At 49.3% G+C, this 7,192-nt stretch overlaps 1 protein-coding gene across 13 annotated transcripts in view; it reads right to left on the reverse strand.

Moving 5' to 3' along the window:
• The window catches only part of ATXN7L1 (ataxin 7 like 1), a 273,039-nt gene that overhangs the window by 49,123 nt on the left and 216,724 nt on the right, over window positions 1-7,192 (reverse strand). The gene's annotated exons all lie outside the window — the stretch shown is intronic.

The following is a 7,192-nucleotide window of genomic DNA, read 5'->3' on the forward strand; positions in this document are numbered from 1 at the left end:
CAAAGTCCACCTCTTAAACAGGACTCAGCATCCCTTGCAATCTTTCTGGCTTGGCCTCTCTCTGTGTTCTAATCTGCTTGCACTCAGCCAATGCAAATCTGACTAAGAGAGGCTTTGTGGGCTGCCCATGGCCCAGAGGTCCAAGTACAACCTTCACAGGCTGACCCCCTCCACCCCTCCCGGCCCAGCTACCTTCTCCCATAGCCTCACTGGACTTCTCCCTTCTCCTTGAACACCAGTGCTCCGGCCTGGCTCTGTGCCTTTCCGTGGGCTGGGCTCTCCTGCTGGTGTGCCCTCCCCTGTTCTCCGGGTGAACACTCCCCCATCTGTCCAGATCCAGAGGAAACATCCTCTTCTCTCCCAGTGCCTGCTGTTCCTTCCTAGGTGTTTCTGCTGCACTCATCACGGCCTATGGCAAGGTTTTATTTCGACATCTATGTGCCCTGACCAGACTGTGAGCTGCCTGACAATGGAAACCCTATCCCAGTATACACGTCACTCTGGAATGATCCCAGCAGCCTATACATTATCTAGCATTTAGGAAAGGCTCGATAAATGTTTGATGAATGAATTAATGTTCTCAGTGAAGGTTATATCATATAACACAATACAAGCCAAATTGGCACCCCACCAAGGCTTGGTAAGAACAAATGCTTAGGTGGGGATCAGGCTGCAGCTGCCTCTCCTCTTCCGAGGAGAAGAGACTGGGCGATGACAAAGGTGAAGTGTGCGCTCATGGCGACACATCCTGCACAGGCACAAGCAGTGAGTTATGCACCCACATGCAACGCTGTGTTTAATCTCCACCCCCAATTTCATAAATGCGGAGCCCGAGGCTGAGAAATGTTGCCCCAGGTCATTCTGCAAAACGAAGTGCGGAATGGGCTTGACGTCAGGCAGCACCGAGGGTGGTGCTCCTTACTGCAGCACTGGAAGCCAGACGGCCCGGGATCGAGTTTCGACTCCCCTGCTGTCGCACTGTGTATATAATCTTGGCCCATCACTTCACCTCTTTGGGCCTCTGTTTTCTTATCTTCATCACAAAATAATACTTACGCTCAAGTAGGATCGGGCTATGAAAGCATCTACACATCATAATGAGCTACACAGCCATGAAGGACTGTGATTACTGATCTCTGTGGCTCATCCCTCTTCTTTCCTTCAGGCCATTTTTTTTTTTTTTTTTTTTTGAGTGTAGTGGTACAATCTTGGCTCACAGCAACCTCTGCCTCCCAGGTTCAAGCAATTCTTGTGCCTCAGCCTCCCAAGTACCTAGGATAACAGGCACACACCACCATGCCCGGCTAATTTTTTTTTGTATTTTTAGTAGCGATGGGGTTTCACCATGTTGGTCAGGCTGGTCTCAAACTTCTGACCTCAAGTGATCCACCTGCCTTGGCCTCCCAAAGTGCTGGGATTACAGGCATGAGCAACAATGCCTGGCTGCTTCAGGCCATTTTCTTCCTTCCCTGGCTGTCTTGGTCTTATTTTCCCTCCCTAAGCTGGATTCCCTATTTCTGAGCACTTCTGTGACTTCACAAGTTTGGCTGCATTTACACCCAAGGAGCTGTCCATTGTCCTTACCTTTGCTCATCTGAAAACCCAGTGAGCAGGCAGCACTTAGATGCTGAAATTCCCACTGCCTCCCTGTCCTGGAAGGGACACTATGCCCCTTCCCCCACACCGCAGATGCTTGAATATTCTGGTCTATCACCCCACCCTCTCTTAGTCCTTCCCCCTGAAGTCCATCACAAAAATGTTACACTTCTACTCAGTTGGCAAACAACTGAGAGCCACCAAAGAGTTGTGGGCAGAGCAGGGGCACACATCACCCTGGTAGGGTGTGTGGGGTGGCCTGGAGGAAGGGCAGAGCGAGGGGCAAGGAGGCCAGGGAGCGGCGACTGCAAGCATCCTGCTGAGAAACGCGGGGCAGTCAGAGGGGTAGGGCCTGCAGTGTCTGAGGCTCCTTGGGTTGCTCATATTTCACAGCCTGAGACAACTCCCTGTGTCTTCAGGGAGCCATCAATCCTGAGCCTTGGTCTTGCCCCCAGTTCATGCCAGCACCAGGCAGGAAGAGATAAGCCGCCCGGTTTCTCCCACAGGCGTCTGGCCAGGGCTGCTCAGTGATCGCTTCCCTCTCCATAAAGCGCTGGGAAGACTTCCAGAGCACTTCCACTCCCTCAGCCCCAGCCGCTCTGGGAGGACCCGCCTGGTATTTCCAAGCATTTGGAGAGGAGCCCCACCTACCTGGGGAGAGGGAGTCCTCCCCCACTTGCTGTAGGGCACGCACAGGGAGGCCAGGGAGCCTGCTGATTTTTCTTTTGCTTTGGCTCATTTTCCTCCTGGAGCAGCGGGCTCATCTCCTGCATTTTTAATAGCTGAGCATATTTAGCATTCAACATACACGTGTGGGTTGATAAGGCCCAAAGAGAAGGCAACAAGCCATCTAGGGGAGAAAATCCTCCTCCTACCTCCTCCCTGCCTCCTGCCCACCTCAGCCTACATCAGTGGGTCGGAGCTCCTCATCAATTCGCCAGGCCAGACCAGGGTAGCCGAAGTGACAGCAGCTGGGAGAGTCAGACTGGCTGACTCGGTCACTGTGCCAGGGTCTGACCCTATGGCTGAGCGGGGACTCATAAGTAAAAGCTGAAATGCTCATCTTAGTTCAAAAAAGCCAAACAGCCATAATTCTTTATTGATTCTTACCTGGGGACCGAGTCATCTTACCCATCTCCCTCCACTTTATCAATTACACGGATGCCAACGCTGTGGGATGGTGGCCAGGTATCCCTGACCTTGGGCTCCCACAAAGGTGGTCCCCACCAGCGGGACAGTGAACTAGTGGAAGGGGGCTCTGAGAGCCTGCGTGCAGGGCTAGGGATGTGGGGCAGCCTATGAGTCCTGTCAGGCAGTTCTGCAGGGGACAAACCTGGTAACGTGGCAATGCTCTCTCTGTTTTCCCCTTTCTTCTTCTTTTTTTTTTTTTTTTTTTTTGACAGTCTTGCTCTGTTGCCTAGGCTGGAGTGCAGTGGTGTGATCTCGGCTCACTGCAACCTCTGTCTCCCAGATTCAAGTGATTCTCCTGCCTCAGCCTCCCAAGCGCCTGGGATTACACTACACTCCCAAGTGTCTGGGATTATACTACACCCGGCTAGTTTTTGTACTTTTAGTAGGGACAGTGTTTCAACATGCTGGCCAGGCTGGTCTTAAATGCTTGATCTCAGGTGATCCACCCACCTTAGCCTCCCAAAGTGCTGGAATTACAGGTGTGAGCCACCATGCCCAGCCTTCCCCTTTCTTGTAATGCAGTTATTTTTTAACCTACTCAGCCACATAAAGGAGAAAATAACAAAACCACAGATCATTTAACCTTGTGCAGGAATGCCAGGAGGTTGGCCTGAATTCTAGAGTAGTGTTTTCATTGCTGTACATGTAAATTTGAGCTGTCTGGAAACAGCACCCCTAACCTCCTGTTAAATCTAATCAAGGGCTGAGCGCCAGCAGGGGCTGGCACTGCTTATGCTTTCTTGGCCAGTAGGGGCCGATACAGAGCTCAGGTGGAGCAATGGAACAGAACTTGGGCGGGGGGTTCTCTGCACCGCCTGATGCAGGTCCTCCAGGTCTGTTTCCACCACAGACCCTGCAGCACCAGACCAAGGGGAGAAAGGGGCTGGAATTCAGCAACTCCTGTTGGGAGTGTAACATTTAAAGAGATCAGAGCAGCCCAGTTAACACACCTTTGAATTGAAAAAACCAGAGGGTCCCACCCATGGGTCTGTGACCCATGTGTCTAGATCCAGCAGCCACTAACCACTTCAGGCTACTGAGCATTTAAAGTGTGGCTACTGTGGCCATGGCTCACGCCTGTAATCCCAGCACTTTGGGAGGATAAAGTAGGTGGATCCCTTGAATTCAGGAGTTCGAGACGGTGAAACTCTAATTCTACAAAAAATACAAAAATTAGCCAGGCACAGCAGCATGTGCCTGTAGTCCCAGCTACTCAGGAGGCTGAGGTGGGAGGATCACTTGAGCACAGGAGGTTGAGGCTGTAGCAAGCTGAGATCACATCACTGTACTCCAGCCCCAGCTTGGGTGACAGGGTGAGACCCTGTCTCAAAAAAAAAAAAACAACAAAAATAAATAAAAAATGTGGCTACTGTAGCTGAAGAGTGGGATTTTAAATTTCATTTTAGTTCATTAAAATTTAAGAACAGATACTTGATTCAGTTATTAGAAAATGTTTTTTGTTTGTTTGTTTTGAGATGGAGTCTTGCTCTGTCGCCAGGCTGGAGTGCAGTGGCGTGATCTCGGCTCACTGCAACCTCTGCCTCCAGCGAACTCAAGCAGTTCTCCTGCCTCAGTGTTCTGAGTAGCTGGGACCACAGGCGTGAGCCACCACGCCTGGCTGGTTTTTTGTGTTTTAGTAGAGATGGGGTTTCACCGTGTTGGCCAGGATAGTCTTGATCTCCTGACCTTGTGATCCACCGGTGTCGGCTTCCCAAAGCGCTGGGATTACAAGTGTGAGCCACCATGCCTGGCCTAGAAAATGTTTAAGTACATATAGAACAATTTGGGTATGCCAATCTATTTTTATAATCTATAGTTTTTATGAAATCTAAAAGTGGATCAAATATTTCTGATGAAAATTTAGTGTCCAAATTGAAATGTGCTGTATAAGTGTAATAAAATACATGCAGGATTTTGGAGACTTATGAAAAGAAAGTATTGTAATCCATCTCATTGGTTATATGGTTGAAATGGTAGTATTTTGAATACATTAGGTCAAAGAAGATAGTCACGTGTCACTTAATGACGGGACTATGTTCTAAGAAATGCAATGAGAGAAAAACAACAAACAAACAAAAAACAAAAAAAAAGAAATGCAATGAGAGGTGATTTCGCCATGCTACCATCACAGAGAGCACTAACACAAACCACTGGACACTGGCCTGGGCGGCAGAGCTCCACCCGGTCTCAAAAAAATAAAAAAAAGTGACTAGTTCCACTTTTCCAATGGATCATCCTCTTCTTGCTGGTCTAGGCAGGATCTGTCCTGTCAAGTGCAAAAGGTGCTTGAGCCTAAGCTGTATGGTACAGCCACTTGTTCCTAGGGCACAAACCTGTATAGCATGTGGCTGTACTGAATACTGTAGGCAACTGTAATACAAGGGTAAGTATTTGTGTGTCTAAACATATCTAATTATAGAAAAGCTAGCCAGGTGCGGTGGCTCACACCTGTAATCCCAGCACTTTGGGAGGCCAAGGCAGGTGGATCACTCACCTGAGGTCGGCAGTTTGAGACCAGCCTGCCCAACATAGTGAAATCCCGTCTCTACTAAAAATACGAAAATGAGTCAGGTGTGGTGGTGTATGCCTGTAATCCTAGCTACTCAGGAGACTCATGCAGGAGAATCGCTTGAACCTGGGAGGTGGAGGCTGCAGTAAGCTGAGATTGTGCCATTGCACCTCAGCTGGGTGACAAGATTGAAGCTCTGTCTCAAAACAAAATAAAGAAAAGCTACAGTAAAAATATGGTGTAATCCTCTTACGGGACAACTGTTGACTAAAATGTTGTTATGTGGCACATGACTTTTTTTTTTTTTTTTTTTGAGGTGAAGTCTCCCTCACTTTGTTGCCCAGGCTGGAGTGCAGTGCCAAGATCTCTGCTCACGGCAACCTCCGCCTCCCAGGTTCAGACAAGTCTCCGGCCTCAGCCTCCTGAGGAGCTGGGATTTCAGGCATGCGCCACCACACCTGGCTAATTTTTTTGTATTTTTAGTAGAGACTCGGTTCTACCATGTTGGCCAGGCTGGTCTTGAACTCTTCACCTCAAGTGATGCATCCACCTCGGCCTCCCAAAGTGTTGGGATCAAAGGCGTGAGCCACCATGCCCGGCCTATGACTGTATTATTAAAAATTGACTTCACCCGTTTCTTTTGTACTTTTTTTCAATGTGGCTGCTTGAAAATGTAAAATTACCATGTGCAACACGCATTATATTTCTATCAGACAGTACTAGTCTAAACAATTCTAGACAAAAGGTCAGCCATCTCCAGGAATGGAAATCTTAGAATCCCATTCAATGGTCACATCCATTTCCTTCCATTCGACAAATGTTGACCGCCAAGAGTACCATGCTTGTTGAGCTGGTGAGAGGTTATCATACAGGAGGCCCTGCAGTAAGAACTGGGCAGGAGGAAGACAGGAAGTGGAGTCTATGGAAGACCAGAGAAAGTGTCGTACGGGAGGTAAAAATTAAGTACTCCGGGGATTAAAGGAAAGGCGATAGCGTATCAGGTTGTTGGCAAGGAGGAAGTGAATGAGGAAAGGGCACTGAGAGAAGGTAGCCAGTGACATGGGCAATGAGAATGGTAAGGATTTTGGCCAAGAGAGAAGGGGACTGAACGCTGTGGGAAGAACACTGGACTCAGCAGACCCAGCGTCCTCAGGCGCCTCTTCCCCTGTCCCAGTCCTCCACGGCACCACCCTTGGCCTGTTCTTCTCACACCACAGAGCTCCCTGGCAGGCACCATCTGTACTCACGGCTTCCATGCCCACATCTACACTGATGACTCTCACATCTCTAGTCCCGGCCCATCCCTGCCTCTCAACCCCTGGTTCCAAATAGTCAATGTCCACTCACATTTATTTGTGGATATTTCTCGGATACTTCAAAATCCACTGACTACCCAGCCAAACTCATCCTTCCCACCCCTCCCACAGCTCTGGTCCTCACTGTCCTTCCCTTAAGGGAGCGGCAGGACCACAACTCAGCTGTCCTAATCCCTCCCCTGTGCTCCAGCCCTACATATGACCAGCCCCAAAGTCCTGTGGCATTTTCCCTCCTTAATATTTATCTCACCCAGCCACTCCGTACATACCCCTGCTGGGTCTAGGCTGTCACCGCGCTTCGCCTGGGTGACACAACATCCTCACCGTTCTTGCTGCTTCTCGCGTGATCCCTTGATCACGCTGTGATCATGGCTGTCAAGGTGACCAGACTACAACAGAAAACTGCTCCTTTAACACCTCTTTGCAATTTCCAGGGTGAAGTCCAAATTCCTGAACTTAACACATACAGCAGAACTTCATAATCTGGGCCTCACTCCGATACCCAGCTCCACATCTGCCTCTCCCACATGCAAATACTTTTGCACATTCTGTTCCCTTTGCCTGGGACACTCTTCCTACT

Source organism: Cebus imitator, unplaced genomic scaffold, assembly GCF_001604975.1.
Source record: "Cebus imitator isolate Cc_AM_T3 unplaced genomic scaffold, Cebus_imitator-1.0 Scaffold550, whole genome shotgun sequence".
NCBI lineage: Eukaryota > Metazoa > Chordata > Mammalia > Primates > Cebidae > Cebus > Cebus imitator.